At 39.4% G+C, this 20842-nt stretch overlaps 1 protein-coding gene across 1 annotated transcript in view; it reads right to left on the reverse strand.

Moving 5' to 3' along the window:
* Nucleotides 1-311: 311 nt before the first annotated feature.
* Nucleotides 312-20842, reverse strand: part of dph1 (diphthamide biosynthesis 1) — a 151707-nt gene continuing 131176 nt past the window's right edge. The window contains exon 13 of the transcript XR_009274339.1: nucleotides 312-537. The gene's annotated coding sequence lies outside the window, so the exon portion shown is untranslated. The remainder of the gene's footprint in view (nucleotides 538-20842) is intronic.

Genomic DNA, 20842 nt, shown 5'->3' on the forward strand with positions numbered 1-20842 from the left:
CACTAATAATATAACACTGTTAATGTAATCTTTAGATAATCTCAAAATGAATATCCATTTTCATACTGTACATTATACTGTTGTGATATTTAAATTCATTTTCTAGCATTCATAATGACTGATTTGAGTTTTTATCCTCACTGTAAAAAAAAACAAAAAAGCATTTATTTGGCAGGAATTATATTCCAGGACCGACAACCAATCTTCTTGTTAAACAAAAGAACATTTTGCAAAATCACCCAGATGATAACGTTTTATTTTAGATAATCAAATAAGCACAACCAGCATTACCAGACAGATCATACAAGTTGACCAGCTTTCACCAGCTACATTTTGAACATCTTCATGTTGGTACACCAGCATAAACCAGCCTTGATCCGTCTAAGCTGTCTTTTAAACAGGCTTTAATGACAGAGTATCTGGAGGTTTTTCAATGTCGAGTTGCTCCATGTTGGGAGGCATCTGTCTGCATGCATCGCCCTCTCTGGAGTCTGTGGACAAAGACCCAAAGAATCCTCCTGCGTTGTATCACTGTTGCTGTCAGAAGACAAGAATCGTCCTTATACATACACGTCTGCCACATCGTTCAACAAATGACCAACTAGTCAAGAACACTTAACGTTTAAAAAATGTGTATTCACGTAACACTTACAGACATACATACACACTAAATGCTTTCACACAAAAGTCACTCACATAAAAACACACCTTGCATAAATCCATGTAAATGCAATAAATGTGTTCCCCTGCACTATAAACACATCGCTCGGCCTGGAGAGGCTTCAGACGGAGCAGTCGCGTAGTGACATACGAGCGTGTCCTGCGACACAGAGAGACTCCATCCTCCATCAACACACATTAACATGCTGCCTACGCACGCTTCTGCGCTGAGTACGCCATGCTGAAACTAGCCAGGTCCTGCTGGTTTACAATCCGTCAAAGTCTGCAGACTGGTCCTGGGTCTCATGATCTACTGCTTTATAAGAATACACAGCACACACACGCACAGAGGCAAACTTTAGGTGTGTGAAGGTGAAGGGCTGAGGCCTGGAACAATCTGGAGGAGTTTGAACTTTATTGAGTCAATTCATTCTCACGACTTCAAAGCAAATGAAGCAAACATGCAATTCAATGGCTTGGTGTGTGAAGTTTTATGTCCTGTGTTGATGTATTTCCAATTTGAAGCTGGGCAGAGATGTGTCAAAGGGATTGCGGTATTAGAGGGATATATTTAATCAAGACATCATTTCAGTGCAGTGTTGGTGTTGATAATGTTTGGTTTCATTAGTGGTTCACAAAGATCTACATTCTACCACTGAAGCGAACAGAACACATCAACTTAAAACATCAACGTACAGCATAACCAGTGTGATTTGATTTCTGAACAAATGACTTATGAGCCAGTTCTTTTTTTAGTGAATCAGAAACATACAGTGCTGGGACCAAATTCAATTCATGTACAATTGATTCATGTCTATCTTCAGTAATCAGTGGTATTTTATAAAAATAAATTAAACACTTTAACATGTTTAATATATATGAATATTTGTAATAATAATAATAATTCGTTTTTTAATATTTAATTAAAAATATTTAAATTATTAATTTTTTACTATAAATATTTAGGACTATTAATGCAGATTTTTTATTTGTGTTTCACTGAAATTTCATCATTTTTTTTGAATACTAATTCCAAAGTACTAAAATTATCACAGTAATATCCTTTAATAGGACATATATCACCAAAACACAAACATTCTTTCATAATGTACTCATCCTGATGTCATTCCAAATCTGTATGACTTCCTTCTGTGGAAACAGAACATATTTTTAAAGAATGTTGGCAACTAAACAGTTTTGGTGATTGTTGAAAAAACAAAACAAACAAAAAAAACAAGCATTTATCAAAATATCTTTTTTTTTTTTTTTTTTTATGTTCCACAGAAGAATGAAAGCCATTCAGGTTTGGAATGGCATGAGGTGAGTAAAGACAGAATTGGGTGAGATGATGACAGAATTAAATTTTTAAATGAGCTATCCCATTTTATTTACGATTCCCATTTATACTTGACTGCTCAAAAGTCAAGAAAAACACTGTAAAACTGAAACAGGCTGTAAAATTGAATAGTCAGCATTTAAGGAGCACACCAGCAAACAAAATGTCTCAAAACATAACACATCCATGGGCAAAAAGCCACCTTGCCCATTGGAGATATTCTGCAGTCTGGGGTTTAATTTGGAACCTCACTTTGTCCTAACTTCACATTCACAGTCCTCAACCAAAGCCATAGAGGTTTTAAACAGAGTGGCATCTCGAAAGCAAGGCCACAATAATACTAGACAGGGTGAGGAGGAGGTAGACTGGGACAGAAAAAAGGGAGTGGAAGTTCAGAAGAATGAGGAGGCTCTTCACTGGATATTCAGGGTGGAAAATCCCTTTCTGTTCTCCGACTTGGGCTGAAGAGTGCCGTGGGACGTTCTGTCCTGCTGGAAGGGTGAGAGACAGAGAAAGAGAGGTTGCAGCCATGTCTGAAACTCACACCCTCTCTGTGGACGTATCATTACGAGCGTTTGGGCAGTCTGAGAGCGTGTGTCCACGCATGTGGAGCTCAGCAAGCGTCTGAAAGCCATCGCTTACTGTGAAGAAGTGCAGAGGGGGGCGGCGATGGGCTGCAGGTGGCTTATTCCTGAGCGCTGCCAAGAAAACAGAATACCCCGGGGTGGGAGAAAATAATGAGAGAGGGAGGACGGGATGGAGGTTGATTTAGGCAGTGTTGTTTTTTTCAGTATTGATTTGGAAGGGGCTCTGGGTTACATTGCAGCACGCTTTGCCTTCTACTTGAACCGGGGTGTGACTCGTAGTGAAGCCCAAATGACTTAATTCATTCTTCTAATCCTCCACACGATGCACTTTCAGACCTCAGAGGCACAGGGCTGTGCCCGTTCCCCGAGCTAGAGAAGAATCGAGCCAAGATCCATCGCTTTTGATAACAGCACATGCCCTTCCTCTCGATCGCGCAAACATGTTTCCAAGTTCACCCTCCCACCTTTGACCACAGTCTGTGAGCTGTTCAAAGAAGAATTCTCGCTGACACAGTCTGCAGGGCCACATTTGTCAAACCCTGACACGTCCAAATGCCGCTATTTGCGTTTGTGTGAGTCGGCCGATAAGCAACAGAGAGAAAATATTTGTAAATACTTCCCCCGGGGGATTTCGATTGGACAAATGAAATATAACCCAATAAAATGAGCTGCAAAAATGATTTTCTTACTCTGTATTTTTGTCTTGTTTTCCATTACGTATGGAAGCTTGTTTCCACAACAGGACAAAAAAAGGTAATTGCAACTGTTTGAGGAAAGTGTCAAAACTGCGAGACATGAACTCAGAAATGTGAGATATAATTGCAGAATTGCAAAATGTAAATGAAATTCTGAGAGGAAAAGTCTGAATTGTAAGTCGCAATTACCTTTTTTATTCCATGGTGGAAAACAAAACAAAAACGCAATTGTGAGATTTTTGCCTGTTTTGTTGTGAGGAATTGCGGCTGCCATAATTACAATTATAAATATCTAAATATTCTCAAATCAGGATACATAAAAGCAAAATGACATAAAATATTAAATCTTGTTTTCTGAAAAATGCATCAAAATTAAGTGAGTTTATACTTAAAACAAGAAAAATATCTGTCAATGGGGTAAGAAAAATAAACTCGGTAAACTGAGGTAAAAAAAAATAACTCAAGATTTCTTGTTTTTCTTACCCCACAAACAGATATTTTTTCATTCATATTAAGTTAAATGATTTTCAACCAGCTTTGTAATGTTACAATGTCAGTAGTATAAGTAAATGAACAATGTATTATTTTATGCATTATTCACACCAAACTATCCCGTTTATTTGCCAACAAAAGTTCACCACATGATGTACAAAGGCATGTAAAATGCATCATCAGGTGGACTTTGGGCTTATGTGAAAACTACAGATCGTACTTCCACATTTTTGTATGCCCGCTCACAGATAGTCTAATCAAGCCCAATGCATTATGGGTGTTGAAATTTTTCTCTTTATTTTATTTTATTTTTTTGCGGCAGCCTTTTTCCCTAGTCATAGCAACATTTAAAAAAATAAATAAATAAAATAAAATTCACATTTCTACTGCATAGAAACTTCATTAAAACTCCATCTTGCCAGTAGTGAATTACCCCTTTAAAACATTGTCACCTCATTTCATACATTTTTTCCACAAAACAAGACTTAATATCTGAATCTGAATAAATTTAGTTCTCAAATAATATATTTGTATATTTGTAATGGAAAACAAGACATGTGGTCAGAATTGTTGGCACCCTTGGTAAATATGATCAAAGAAGGCTGTGAAAATAAATGTGCATTGTTAATCCTTTTGATCTTTTATTTAAAAAAATAAATAAAAATCACAAAAATCTAAGCTTTCATTGGAGAATAAGAATTTAAAATGGGGGGAAATATCATTATGAAATAAATGTTTTCTTTTTCTCAAATACAAGTTGGACACAATTACTGGTACCCCTAGAAATTCTTATGAGTAAAATATATCTGAAATATATTCCCATTCATATTCACAATTTTGAGCCATGAACATGAAAATATCCAGCCATGGCTTCCTGTTTCACTGAAATATAAATAGGAGGGAAAACAATTGGCCAAATTCCAAATTAATCACCCATCACAATTAGAAAAACCAAAGAATATATTTCTGATGTGCAGCAAAAGATAATTGAGCTTCACAAATTAGTGAAGTGGCTTTAAAGAGCTAGAGCAGTGAAAATTCCCGTTTCCACCATCAGGGCAATAATTAAGAATTTCCAATCAACGTGCGTCTATATCGTCCTAATGCACGGTGAGAAGGAGAGTTTGAGTGGCTAAAGACTCTTCAAGGATCACAGCTGGAGAATTGCAGAAAATAGTTGAGTTCCAGTCTCCAGCATATTCAGTTGTCAGACACGACTGGAACTTCAAACGGGACTGGCTTCTGTGATCAGATGAAACCAAAATATTAGCATTTTAGCAGCAAACACTCAAGATGGGTTTGGTGAACACAGGGATAAAAAGTACCCCATGTGTACAATGAAATATACTGCTTTATTTTTAATGTTGTGGGCCTATATTTCTGCTGGAGGTCCTGGACATCTTGTCAGGGGCGGACTTAGCGATTAGAGGGCCCTAAGCAAATTCCAGGTATGGGGCCCCCATACAATAACTATGTGTCCTTTTATGCTTAACCCCTATTTTGCTCGCTCGGTCTAGTTGTTAGTTTATTTATCCCTTCACAACCAGTAATTAATCAACTTTCTGCTGTTCTAAAGCCAAATTAGGCTACCTTATTTTTTTTTCGGATCACAAAAGGAAGACATTATCAAAAAATAAATAAAGAAAGAAAAAAAGAAAAGAAAAATGCGTGCACTTGTCCATTAAATAAATTGTAAAAATTTTCAATCTTTTTACAAACATAAAACTATCCCATGCAACTCATTCCATATTCCAAGTGTTTATAACCCTTATTTTGCTTGCTCGCTCTAGTTTATAGTTTATTTCTACCGTCACAACCAGTAATTTGTCAACTTGATGCTGTTCTAAAGCCAAATTTGGCTTTTCCATTTAATAAAATTTGCACTTGTCCATTTAATAAATTGTAAACCTTTCCAATCTTTTTACAAATATAAAATGATCCCAGGCAACTCATTATATATTCTAAGTGTTCTGAAGGCATACTGTAGGCTTTGCCGAGAAACAAATCGAAAATGAAACCTATTATTAATGGAAAATCTCCAGTCATTGCATTCGTGCATTTATACGAGTACGCAGCAGTTCGCGCCGGTGCGCCAACAAGAAGCACACAAGAGTCATTTTGAAACATCAAGATAAATAAAATTGTGATTCGAAACACAATACTTTCTTTACTGAGGTGAATATCTCTGTTCTGAGACAGTCAGACAGCCTAGCATGAGCGCAAAGAGCGCTCCCTCATAATCACTATAGCTGTCTCTCACTTCAATTCATTGCGATCTCATGACGTTCCGTTAATAAGCTCTATACTACACAATGAATCTCTTATTTACATCGTATCTACACTTTGTTATAATGAGATGATCACCGACCTTGCAGAACTCAGCACTTGACAAAAACTCGGCATTTTGATCGGTAAGTGGATTCTAACTTTAACACTTCTGGTCACTGCGTTCAAGAAATCAGCGCACATGTCTGTGAACGGCTACATTGCTCAATGCTGCAAATATGTTTCGCCAATATCAGATGGGGCCCCCTGATTCCCCGGGGCCCTAAGCAGCCGCTTACCTCACTTATTGGTTAAGTCCGCCCCTGCATCTTGTTTAGACACATGGCATCATGGATTCTATCAAATACCAACAGATAAAAAAATAATAACAAAACAATAATCCAAAATCAAACTGTAAAAACAACACAAAAATGGGTCACTGAGGACAAAACCAAGCTTCTGCTGGCCATTCCAGTCCTCTGACCTGAACCCTGTAGAAAATGAATGGCGTGAACTGAAGAGAAGAAGCACCAACATGGAGCTGGGAATCTAAAGGGTCTGGAGTGATTCTGGATGAAGGAATGGTCTCTGATCTCTTGTCAGGTGTTCTCTAACCTCATCAGGCATTATAGAAGAACATTTAGAGCTGTTAAACTGGCAAATGGAGGTTTTAAAAAGTATTGAATAAAAGGGTGCTGTTAATTGTTTCCAATGTGTATTAGAGAAAAAACATTTATTTCATAATGATATTTCCCCCCCATTTTAAATTCTTATTCTCTAATGAAAGGCTAGATTTTTGTGATTTTTTGAAAATAATAGATCAAAAGGATTAACAATGCAGATTTATTTCCACAGCCTTCTTTGATCACATTTACCATGGGTACCAACAATTCTGACCATGTGTGTGTGTCTGAGCCGTTAAAGCCCAAATTCCGTAGTCCAACCGTCCAAATAGGTCTTCGATCTGGACCGTCTTTTGCGGTCCAGATCGAACTCACACTGTTTTGCTGCATCTAATAGACCAGGCCTTTTGGAAGACCCTGTCGAATTACAATTCAGACGACCCCAGCTCAGCAAGGTGGTCGTCAGCCTACACCTGAACTCAAATGACACGCGCAGATGCACAGGGAGGCTTTAAACTTGGCCCTGCGTAGTAGGAAGGAATCTAGAGGAGCACAAAGAGGAGGAAAAGCAGAGGAGGGGAGGGGTGGGGTAATCTTTCCTATGGGTGCTGTGCGATCCAGCCTGTATGACAGCCGAAAATGTGGAACGCATTACGGAAGTGACAGAGTCGGGACATAGATACAAACAAACACATAAATCCCCATAGACTGACACACAGACGCTCCGCCAGACAAACAGGCACCCCTGTGCCCTAACTCCAATGTTTCTCTCTCTCTTCACTCTGTTCTGAATCCTAGTTAGATGCCTACACAGCGTTGTAGCGGATGTTTCAAAAGCCATATTTCATTTTACTATATTATGGTCAAATTCTATGTAGCATTGCATGTGGAGGCAAAGACCATACCATAATGCATTACATAGATAAAAAAAAAATGCATTAAATTGATCAAAAGTTACAGTAAAGATTACCACAGGAAAATTACTACAGAAAAATTATACTTTAAATAAATGCTATTTTTTGAACTTACTATACTTTAAAGAATATTGAAAAAAATGCCTCACAGTTTCTACAAAAATATTAAGCAGCGCAATTGTTTTCAACATTGATAAGAAAATGTGTCATACGACACTAAAGACTCGAGTAACGACTGCTGAAAATTCAGATTTTCCTCACAGGAATAAATGATTAAAAAAAAACTACAGTGATTTTGTTTAAATAAATTCAGCCGTGGTGAGCACAAGATAAGTTTCATTAAAAATCCCACCGACCCCAAAAGTTTGATCATTTTGGTCATCTATAATTATATTTGTAATATACAATGCAATCATATGTAACATTGCATTTATAATTTAAAATCTTTAAATAATTATAAATAAAATAAGCTCAGAAAAGTTTGATCATTTTGGTCATCTATAATTATATTTGTAATATACAATGCAATCATATGTAACATTGCATTTATAATTTAAAATCTTTAAATAATTATAAATAAAATAAGCTCAGAAAAGAAATGTATAGGATTCATTTAATTCAAAGGGTTAAACATTTTTTTTTAACCCAAAATTCATTGGGTCCTGCACATGTAAAATGTTGAAAATCTGTCACTTATAAGTGTACATTTCAGTTATGATACTGACTTAGAAGACAGTTCCCTTTATAGGCAGCTCACTTCTTACATCCCTGCCTAACACTCTCTTCTTTACTCATTAATATATCTGCATCTTTCCCAGTTGCTCTTATGACCACGGCTGGGTTTATCAGTCTGTGAGATCTTCTCTCTGTGGTGAGATCTTTCGTTCTCTCTCACCCTCTTGGTGGGGGCCTCAGGCCTTGCTCTTGGTCAGGGGCCCAAAGAGACACAGAGAAAGTATTTGCCCCATCACCAGTCCCCTGCCCCTCTCCTCCTCTTGCTGTGCCTTGGCCGTGCTATAAAGGTTATCGAGGGCTTGGTGTGGGTGTTGTGTCTTATGGTGAATTATGGGTACTGCAGCCAGGGGACCCCAGAAAGAGTGAGATGGGTGTGCAGCTGGAAGCAGGATGAAAGGGAAGGAGAGAGTGAGGGGAGGAGAGAGAGAGGGCAATTCGAAGGTTCATAATGCCAAGTGCTGATGTGTTTGTTTTCCATCACGGCTGTTCTGGGCAATGAGGAGGGGAAAAAAATAACATGAAAAACAAATAACGGATGTGATTTATGACATACTGTAGGTTCATGAGCAAAAGAAGGGCAATAACTTCACTATGAAAATGGGTTGAATGATCACATAACAGCCCACTGGGAGGATTGCGATTTTGATTGACTATTTATCATAAAGGATAATGCAGAGTTCTGGGCTGTTATTCAATATACTGCACTTTTTATTATTCACATTTGTTTTTAAGCTTAAAAAAACATTTAATGACTAGTGGGCATATGTAACACTTATTGAGGAAGTGAGCATATGAGTGAGAATGCAAATAAGTTTTTTTTTTTTTTTAAACCAGTTTAGATAGACAGAGCTATATAATAAATAATATATCTTTAACTTTACACTCTTAACTGAATATACTATATAATGTTAAGGTAGAAATTGTATAATATATAGATATAATAAAAATAACTAAATGGTCAAAAAAGGATTAGGACAAAATAAGAACATGCAAAAATATTAATACAGACAACTGAAAGTCCATGGTAGCAGACAGATTTAATGTGGTCAGGATCAGATTTGCACAGAACACCTGTTTTATAAAACTTTACCATGTCTATTAATATTCACATTATACTAATTCCTATAAATGTCAAAGTACACATATTTAAATTTTCCGTATTACTACTACTATTGGTACAAAACAATGAATAAATTGAAAAACGTTTGTTCTATTAATTTTTTTTTACCAACTTGCATCTTCAAAATAATAACATTTCTCTCTTCACAGTATATTTTCAATAAGCACTTGTAGTGAAGTTGTCCTATGAAAATGCAAAATGTCTTAAGGTAAAAATACTAGTCATCTGTGCATAAGCACATGGTTTATTCACTGTCACAGTCATTAAATTGTTACATTTGATGCAGTCAGACGCAGCAGAGTGTCAGGCATTTTTGCTGCACTGTGCGAGTCTGAAAAAGCAGCAGAACGCTAGTGGGAGCAACAGAGGAGGGAAGAGATGACCAGAGAGAGGGAAAGAGAAGTGAGATACGGACAGGGCCTCACCCAGACACATACAAACTCACCCTAGGCCTGACCCCGCAGCTCATCTTATGAATGGAAGGAAACCGTTTCCTAAAAAAGAAGCTTTTGAAAGCATGAGTAATGCCAATAATACAATCACTCCTCCTTCCAGACCTACTACAAGAGGAAGGGACGAGGTAACAAATGAAAGAAAAGGGACAAGAGAAAGAAAAGAGAGAGAACAAGAGAGGTTTATTTTATTAGCCCTTAATAAATATCTGACAGATTTCCTCAGGAAATATTGCAGATCACATGTAAAATAGTTTAAGACTGATGTCAACTGCAGCAACATATGAAATCTATTACTGCGAAGCCGCAGCAGGCACAGAGTGAGAGAGAAAGAGCTGTGCTGAAAGTCATGGCGAAAAAAAAAAAAATCTCATGGCCTTTCCAAATTCTTCGAGAGGTAAAAAAGTCAGCCAAGACACAAAATCAGAGAAAAAAAAAAACGAGAAGGGAAAAAAGAACAGAAATGCACACACACATATATATACACACACACACACAAATGCTGAGCTCCACATCCTGTTGGGGTTGAGGCCAATGCTGTGGAGAGTGCCCAGACTCTGCTGCCAGCTCCGGGGAAGGATGGAAGATGGAGAGCCGACTGGGACTAGGGGAGCGGGGGGTTAAAGTGCCCGGAGAACAATACCAGCTGCAGGGAGGCAGGGGGAGGAAGTGAACCCTCCTCCTCATCCTGAAGAACCAGAAACTTGACAAAGCAATCAGCCTCCTCATAGCCAGCTCATCCTGCTGGCATCCTCCTCACATCTGGGCCAGAGGGCAGCATGGCTGACTATTTATCTAACAGGCTAGTGTAGCTGGACCAAAAAAAGCTGGTCTACCAGCATGATCTTTTTGGTGAAATCGGTTGACCAAGTACAATATGTTCTGCTGGTTAACCTGGTAAAGAAAAAAAAAATGTTGGCACCATCTTACTAGACTGCAACATAACAACATATCTATCTATCTATCTATTGTAAAATGTATAAAAACATTCAGATAACCCCCGAAAATCATACCGAAAATCAGGTATAACCAAAACGATCCATGACTGCTTGACATGCGAGTCAGATGGCTACTTCTGTATGAGTGGCCATTTCTTATTCAGAATAATATGCAGAACTTCAAAATAAGAACTTTTTGCCATCTACTTGAAGGTCTGGTTGAGTTATGCACAGAGATTCTTGAGTTTATTACACATTTCCTTTTCATCACAATCAGCATCATGAAAGCCAATAGGCTGTAATAATCCAAATGGTCTAGATTTAATCTGGTTAATGAACAGCATGGCTCTCGACTACAGCAAATGTTCAGGCAGATTCAAGTGGTCAAAAGGACAAAAGTAACCCACACTAACAGCACACACAAAGTCTTGGTTCCTTGTTTTGCATGGCAAGAGGAACTAACTCTGCCCTACTGGTGCCAGTATGTCTCAATGTGGCAGCCATCTTTACACTCTGTCTCTGCTCAGAACGAAAACACAGGCCAGTACCCACAAACCAACCAGCCCTGGACTAATAACCATTGAAGAACACACACACACACTCAACATCGAACCACCACACATACCAAAGAGGGAGGTAGCGCCATGGAAAATGAGAAGTAGTGAGGTTTCTGCTTTTTCTGCAGTATTTCCTTCTTTTTATCATCACTTTATAAGAGGGCATGCAGAGTTCAGCTGGGGCACTGTAGGGTAGTGGGCGGGGAACTACAGATATTAGCCAGCCACACACACACCACAGCAGAGGTGATGATGTCGCTAAACGCTCTAAGTGTCAGTAGGTCGGCCTTGCAACTGATAAGCCTCTTGTGCTTGCGCATGCCAAGTATGTGTTTGTTTGTGTGTGTGTGTGTCATAATCAACGGTGCAAGGGTACTGCATATGTGAGATCTGTATATTTGCAATGCAGACGGGTGCAAAACATTTTGTGGGTCCCGATTAAAAGGGGAATGACCCAGCACAAGAGACTGACAGAGAGAATGGTGCCAGAGCCCAAACAGGCCCTTATATGGAGTCCTTGGGTTGTTTTCTCTCCTCCTTCAATCCCTTGTGCTAGTAAGCATTGCACGTTTCGAGGGGAAAAGATGATCCTTCCAAGACCTCCTATTTACATATTTGCAGGACTATTTGCTGGCAAGCTTGTGGTCAGTATAGCCACTAGACAGGGTCATATGCATTCTTTATTCAAGTCTACCAAATTGCTTCTCCTTCCGTGACCATATTCTACCCTCAGTGGGAGACAACAATAGATGAGAAGATTCAGATCCTTTTGAAATTTAGTATGTCAAAACATGTAGGGATGTGCAAAACTACATATTTCATAGTAAGCCTGAATAACTAGACAACTAATACCTAAAAGTTGGGCAGTTTTCACTCTTGCATACAAAAAGGACTACTCTGTCAGAAAAATATGTTCTTTAAGGGGTGCAAGAGCTTGTCACTGAACTTTGTACCCTATCTACCCCTAAAAAGCGCATAAACGAGGTACTACTGTGAACCTTTTAGGGGTACATAAGGTACAAAGATGTCCCTTTAAGGGTCTTTCCCCAGTGACAAGCTCTTGGACCCGAAAGATAACATTTTTTTTGTAGATGGAGTGGCATGGGATGGAACAGACTGAAGCAATCTAAAGTGCAGTTATTAAAAACTGGAAGCAATTTTGCCAAAGACGTATGTCTTGTGTATGGATGTAGGTACTACAAGGCTCCTACAGGGGGAGAACTTAAAGATGCAACTATTCTGAGAGGATATTTCTGTACAGACTGTCGAAAACTGTCTAGGACAGGGGTGTCCAATCCTGTTCCTGGAAAGCCTTTATCCTGCAGAGCTTAGCTCCAACACTCATTAAACACTTTTAAACCACTCTGCAGGATACTGGCCTTCCAGCAGCAGGATTGGACACCCCAGGTCTAAAAATATCAAAACTGCTAAAAATAAATATTTGGTAACACTTTATTTAAGGGTCTCTTAACTAGTTGCTTATTAGCATGCATATTACTAGAATATTAGCCATTTATTAGTACTAATTAAACACATATTAATGCCTTATTCTACATGACCTTATTCTACATCCCTAATCCTACCCAATACCTAAACTTAACATTTACCGCACTAACTATTAATAAGCAGCAAATTAGGACTTTATTGAGGGAAAAGTCGTAGTTAATAGTGAATAAGTGTTCCCTATTCTAAAGTGTTACCAAATATTTAAATCAATGTCATTATTTAATTGTTGATTGCCGGACGACTAATCGTCCATGCCCATACAAGATTGTCGATCATGGCCCTCCTCCAGACAAGCTCAAACACGATAAACGGCCATGTGGATTTTGTGGGTAGTGCTGTGAGTGTTCGAGGAATGATCTCTTCCTGACTTTAACCGAATCACACTGTATGGGAAAGAGTTCTTCCACACCCCATTTATCTCTGGGCAAGGGCCTAAGGTAGAGCCCTGAGGAACCCCGGCGAGCCCTGTAGCCCAGCCTCCCTTCATCCCCTCAAGTTCCATGAGCACAGCGCCATGTTGCTCTTGGCAGAACCCTGCAGGCTGTCCCTGCGTGCCTGAAAACCAGCACTCCCCCCACCATCCCCTCGGCCAAGGCGCACATTTCTCACATTTTCTTGTGCTCTCAGCGAACAGCACACTGGGAGTGCATTAACCGGCTTCGCACTGACAAACCGAGGGTTGGGACGGATGTGTCCGTTTCCACTTGTATCCTTTCCCTCTGCGGTGGTTTACAAACCTTTCGCTCTGACTGACACGGGGCTGCAACCAACAGGTGAGCCTTTCGATGTCTCAATCAAGGAGTGATCAGAGAGCTGGAGCAGATGGAGAGGAAATAGTAAAGTTGTCTCAAAGCCAACTTGCTGCTCACGGTCTGGTAAAGATACTAAAGATACAAGTTTACACAAAATCGTACTGACGCACAACAGTAACATTCTTCTAACAGCAATATAAGTCACCATGTCAAAGTTTATGTGAAGTAAAAAAGAAAAAAGAGTGTTTGTACTACGTCTGTTTGTGTGTTCATTAAACGGGACTCAGGGCGACCAGAAATCAGACCCCCGTTTGTTTCCAACAAGAGAGGATGGACGTTTAACCCTGATCCCACACACCGGGATCTTTGGCAGGAGCGGAAGATTTATATTTATTATTTAATCTCCTTTTTTCCCCCTAAACCTTAATTTAAACTTTATTCCCTCTGTGAGTTTGGGGTTTGGGCATTTATACATAAATGAAGCTTCTCAGAAAAAAAAGAGAGAGACAGAGAAAATGAGGAGAGGAGAAAAGAAAAAAAACCAGAGAAAAAGCACGGTTTGTCTCCTGGGTGCCCTTCTTGCCATCCCATTTCCTATGCATCTGGTCTGTGTTTGTGCGCAAGAGAAGAGGGGGAGAGAGGGAGGTAGGGCCGTCTGGGGCCGATTAATAACCAGTGATTTATAGGAACTTTTATAGAATAATACAATAAAAATGTGTGTGTACGTGGTGTGTGTGTATGTGAGTTCACCCGTGCATGTGCGAGTGTGTGTATGTTTGTGTGTGTGTGTGTGCACGAGCAAGAGGCAGCAAGCACACAATGGTTTTCTAATTCTGGGGAATCAAAAACAAATTATCAAGAAAAAAACAGACCCAGCTCAGGGTAAATTGGGCACAGATGGACAAAGAGAGGCAGGAAATCAAGAGAGGGAGAGAGAACACGAGATTGAGTGAGAGAAAGAGAAAGATGTGAATAAGAGGAGGACAGTGGGGTACCACAGAGCAGGGATGTGACGGAGAGGATAAAGGGGAGGTGGGACAGGGTAAGGAGGAGGTGAGAGAGAGGACAAGGGCACAGTGGGGAGAAGAGGAGGAAGAGAAGAGGGATCGTGGGAGGAGAGTGATCAGGGTTCCCATGCCCTGTGAAGAGGAAATGGGCTTTGGAGGGGCCAGACTGCATGTGTGAATGAAGAAGGGTGTAAGGGTGAATTGACAGTGATATGTGCTTTATAAGTACTAATAAACAGCCAATTTGCTAGTAATATGCATTCTAATAAGCAACTAGTTAATAGTAATAATTAGTCATGTGTTACCAAAAAAAGAAGCACACTTCAAGCCGCATGCTTAATTTCTACTGCACAAAAGCTGGGATGAATTACACACAGAAGTTAATACTTCTGCTTAGAGGTTGTCAAATGTTCAGTGACAGGAACTTATACAATATCAAATAACTTTTACATTCATTTTATTACACTTAATGTGGCATGATTTGATCACTTGCCATTTTCTCATGCACATGTGTGCTTCTCATTTAAATCCATCTCTCACTACATATGACACTCAGGGTCTGTTAGAACCCGTTAAACATGAGCAGTGTTCATGAGCGGAGGGTTTGGTTAAGGGAAACACTGACAACCAATTAGACCGTCTGAGTTATGAGAGGTTCTGGATTCTGAGAAAAGAGAGGCAGGTACAGCTGCAGCATGAGAGGAAGTCCTGCTTGTGTCCTGTCAAGCGGGAGGTTAACTCTAGCCCAGAAAAGCCCACAGAGGGCCTGTGATAAGCAAATAGCAATATGAATGACTTCCTGTGATGAGGGTCTGGACTGTGGCATCTGTCAGAGAGGATCTGCCGCCTTTGTACATGGAGCGCAGACCACCGCAGCCCACTCGGCATACATTCACACGCACACTCATGGCCCTACCCAGAAACTCCCTGGTGACACTGATCTGAATAACATGCATTAGATCTCACAGAGCTGGCCCCTGGGCACTGCCACCCACATAAACAGTCCTGCTGTCTCCCAGCATGCTTCACTCCCACAGCCAGGAGGAGGGGAGGGGGGCGTTGATATTGGCAGCAGCTCTCTGATGGCCCCACACTGGAAACTTCATCAGTGAATCATGCTCAGCTCCACTGTGCACAAAGAGAAAGGATAGCAATGAACTTCCTCCCTATCTCTCTTTAACAAACACAACACACACACACACACACACACACGCAGACAGACACACACAATCTGGTGTCCTTTGCATCAAAGTTCGCACTAAGAACAAAAAAAAACTGAAAGAAATCTTACGGGGAAAAAAGTTCTGCCACAACAAAAAAAATACCCCTGCTTACTCACTCTAGTACTCTCAAGTTCTCTCTTTCTCACACTCTGATATTCTCAACTGTAAGAAGAGGCCCAGTGAAAGCTGAATGCTGACACAATGAAAACGATCACGTCTGAAGATGGGAACCAATACAGCATGCATGAACGGAAAAAAATGAAAAAAAACACTCCTAAATGTCGCTTGCTGATGTGAAAGTTAAAGGGACTGTTTATCCAAAAATTAACATTCTTTCATTATTTACTCACCTCCGTGTTATTTCAAACCTGTCACTATTTTCCATGTAATGAAAATGAATGGGAACTGAAAAAAAGAAAAGAAAAAAAACACCCTAAAAAAATCATAAAAGTGTTTATATTCCCAGTCTTCTGAAGTGGTTTGTGCTAGAAAAAATATGTTTTTCACTGAAAGTCTTGACATCCATTCAAGCGGACCTTGTCGAGCTCATGAGACAAATCATTCTTTTGAATCAGATATTTCCAAGGAATCACTTTATCTGTCTCGTAAAACTGGTATGGAATGATACATTTATGAATTTGACTTAACCGGCTCTTGAGTTCGAAACCAGTCACACTAGATAACTGTTCACTGAAAGGGTTAATTATCTGTGAATAATGACTTAATTTTCTGTCTGTTCATCACACAAAGCTGCCACGTGGCTTTTAAAAGACTTGGAATAGAACGCTTAAAAGCATGATGAAATGGAAGAAGTGGAAGATCTTCTATTCTGCACTGTGACATACATCCAAATGTAACAAATTATTGAAAAAAAAAAAAAAAAATTGTAGGGCAGTACGTGGTTTTATCTGTCAATTTTTGTTTGAAGAAATCCTGTATGCATCACCAGAAGTTAGTCTTATATTTTCACCAGAAGACTGTGTTATGACAGTCTGATAAGGTAAAAAATGTGTTGAAAAAAAAAGATTGGTTGAAATTTCATTTTATGCCGATTTTGAGTCAAATGAACCAACTATCTTTGAAGCTTTAAAGCTCCAGTCTCCATTCATGGTAATTGCACATGAAAAAATGAACAGAACAAATTACAAAAATGTCTTCATTCTGTTGTTTGAAAAGGGCAAGTAAACAAAGAGATAATAACATTTTTTGATTTCTTCAAGACAATCAGAAAGAACAAAAATATGACTAAAATAGTGGCAATATTTCAGCAAAGAGCTCAGAGATAAAAATGAAACCTTGCCCAAACGTTGCATGGGGCACAACAACACAAACATGCTTCCTGCCACTCTATAAATACAAATGTGAGCTGAGAATGCAGTTTTCTCACGGTTGTATTCTGAGCTAAGTGTTTACAGCACAAGCTAGGCTGCAAACGTGTGTGTATATGTGTGAGTGGCTGGAGGCAGGTAGCTGGGTGCTGTGTGGTACGTGTTTAAAGACGGGCGCGTACGTGCCGACCTGCCCGTGTCGGAGTGTGTGAGTCTGCTGGTGCGGTTGGCCTGATACGTACGTGACCGCAGAACATCATACGACTTTGAGAGAGAGAGCGAGCAAGAAAGAGAGAGAAATAGAAAAGCAGAATGAGAAAAAAAAAGAGAGAAACAGCAGCACAGGATTCGGCGTGTGGCGCACAATTCAGCGTGGGTACAACATGCAGCCTAGAAACCCGCACACAAGTTTCACTTCTGCCTGCTGTGGCAACTAGTTCACACTTCACACCGGGTGAAAAGTTCACGCGGAGGTCAAGGCACAGCCGTGCACAAACACGGATGACTAGATTGTGTCACACTCAGAAAGAAACCTTATTTGACGCATAAGAATTGCACATGTATACACTTTAATTTCTCTCCGGGAAACAGAAGTTTCTGCGTTGCCTTGAATGAACTGGATTGGCTGGAACGGATTTATACTGTGGGCCTGCTGAGACAAAGGGAAAAAGAGACTTCCAGTGTAAACGATTGGGAACAGAAGCCATCGATTAAAACAGCGATAAGACATGGCATTTTTTGTATTAAATGTGTGTGCGTGGCATTTAAAGAGAACTTAGGAAAGAAAAACCAAACAACCTCTTTGGTGGGCCAGAGAGGAAAAGGTTCATATCAAGAATCTACCATTTAAATGTTATTGCTGTGTGTGTGTGTCAGAGCGGCGCTCAGAGCGAGAGCAGCAGAAGGCAGCTGGGTTTGAGGGTGAGGGGGGTTGAGTCTTTCTCATGGCCTCTCGGCCCGCGCTGGCCTTTAATTCAGTCGTGCTATTGGTCGGAGGAGCTCAGTGACACAGTCACCACCACACACCCGAGACAGCAGCCACACAGGCGTTCAGGCACGCTGGAGGACAGAAAGTGAGAGAGAGAGAGCGCAAGATGTTGAGTGTCAGTGTACAGTGTTAAATGAAAGTGTCAGAAACTCATGCACCAGTGACTTAGCCAGCCAGCAGAGCGATGAAGCACGAAGGTCCACTGCGGACAGACACAGCGCCAGGCTGTTCTGCTAAAGGAAGAGTCTGCCCTCTGCTGGTGAAGATTAACCCTGCAGCACTGAGACAAGGCCATATTCTGAGCTCATTCATGCAACTTTAAATGTTTTTGAATCTTATATGACTTGACCTTAAAAAAGGTAAATATCATATAGTCGTAATGACTTGAGCATGAATTTGAAAGTTATTCGCCAGACCGATTAATCTCCTGATAGCCTAATTATTGCACTGGTTGATGATGGTGCCAGCTTGGCATATTAACAATAATGGCAGCTTCAAATTCTACCAACAGCCTTGAAGAATTCTAAACATATAATAATTTCAGATATAAACTCATAAAATTGAGTACATTTAGTTCGCTATCACTCAAAGCACGCTTATGGACAGTATAGAGTAAATAGCAAAGTAGGTGTGATTTTCCTCATAGGATAGCAAACATTTGCTATTTTTAAAAACAATATGTAATTAACTGAATTCTACTATTCATAATTTCATATACAAATTCATACATTTTGTGTACATTTCTTTTGCTATAACTAATTATAATTATACTGTATGATTTTTCAGTCAGTCTCACAAAATAAATCCTGTAAAAGTATTGTATCACCCAAAAGGCATTTATTTTGTGCAAATGACCTTCTGAACACATTGTGCATATTACAAAATAAAGCAATGAATTGAGTTTTTGATTTGAGAGACTGCTAATGCGACAAGAAGAATGCTTAAACTGGTTGCCAAAGCTAACGGTAACTGAATGGTCAATAGAGAATACAATATATTTGACTGAAGAATGGCTGATCAATCAGAATCAAATGCATGTTTAGTAAATATCTTTATGCATTATGTCAGCCACTGGCCAGCCTACTATCTAGATATTGGCATTAAACCTTTGAAAAACCACCAAAAGCACCTTTTTTTTCCCCATACCAAAAACCAACAACATGCCCACTCTAAAAAATGCTGGGTTGTTTCAACCCAACTTTGGGTCAAATATGGATTAACCCAACTGTTGGGTTATATTTTTAAATTAATTTTTTAAACCCAAACATTGGGTTAGTCAATAAGGTGAAAGAGAGGCCTAGGTCCTCTCTCTTACCTTATTTCCTATCTACACTATACTGTTCTGTTCAAAAAACACACATAAAAAAGGTAAAGCGCCATTAAAATAAAAGTACGGTGCGTTATAAAAATTGCCCTAATAACTCAATGAGAAATGAAGCGCAAGTGTGCTTCTCAGTAGTATATCTTGAGTCTGATGGAAGGAAGCAGAGTCTCTGGGTGCTGTTTGAGCTCTGTTTAACGATCAGACCACCCTCACGTTCCTCATCAGTGTCAGGCTTTCTTTATATAAACCAGGGAGAAGAAGTGGGCACTGAACCATTGCCAAAAGCAGTGAAGCTTTACAAGACAGTAGTCAGGTGCGCCGGCGATCCAGAAATGACTAATAGCGGCTAGTGAATGTGGTCCTCACATATAAATACAGGTTTTTAATGGCTGCGACCCAGAACAGATGATTACAGTGCGGTAAGTGCTCTGGCTGGGTACAGTAGCACCTACTCATCAGTCATAAATCACCTCAAGTACTAACAAAGAGATAAGAGTGTTTCTCCATATTATACACACATAAGTGGGCTGTATACATTAGCCCTTTGTTAATAATGAGCTGCATGGTTGTTTATCAAACGAATCACCTGCTAATTCCTGTAAAGGGATTCCTGCAGCCCAACAAAACTCTGTTGAACATACGTGACCCTGGACCACAAAACCAAGCAGCACAGGTATATACAGTAGCAATAGCTAACAATACGTTGCATGGGTCTAAATTAGCGATTTTTCTTTTATGCAAAAAACCATTAGGCTATTAAGGTGTTCCATTGAGATATTTTGTAAATTTCCTAGGGTAAATATAACAAAACTTAATTTTTGATTAGTAATACGCAATGCTAAGAACTTCATTTGGACAACTTCAAAGGAGATTTTCTCAATATTTAGATTTTTTTTTTTTTTTTTGTGCACCCTCAGATTCCAGATTTTCAAATAGTTGTATCTCAGCCAAATATTGTCCTATCCTAACAAATCATACATAAATGGAAATCTTATTTATTCAGCTTTCACATGTGTTTAAATATACTTCATCGTGTGAACAACCAGTTAAAAGCCTAAATAGAGTGATGTAAGTTTTAAAATATTACAGCTTAGCCTTACGTTACAGTAACGAAAAATGTGTCGCGGTTCAATGAAAGAGGGTGGACTCAGTAACTGATGTGAAAGATACAAACATCGGAGTGTGATTCAAAAGGTGAACTCAAGCAAATTCAAAGGGGTTTTCATGATTTTTTTGTTGTTGAAAGAACCGGTTCATAAGGGTTATTTCCTTGTGAATTGGACATCACTGCGTGTGCAGTTTCTTATTGCATGCAATAAACACTCACGCGCGCTCTAATG

The sequence above is a fragment of the Onychostoma macrolepis genome, chromosome 15 (genome assembly GCF_012432095.1).
Source record: "Onychostoma macrolepis isolate SWU-2019 chromosome 15, ASM1243209v1, whole genome shotgun sequence".
NCBI lineage: Eukaryota > Metazoa > Chordata > Actinopteri > Cypriniformes > Cyprinidae > Onychostoma > Onychostoma macrolepis.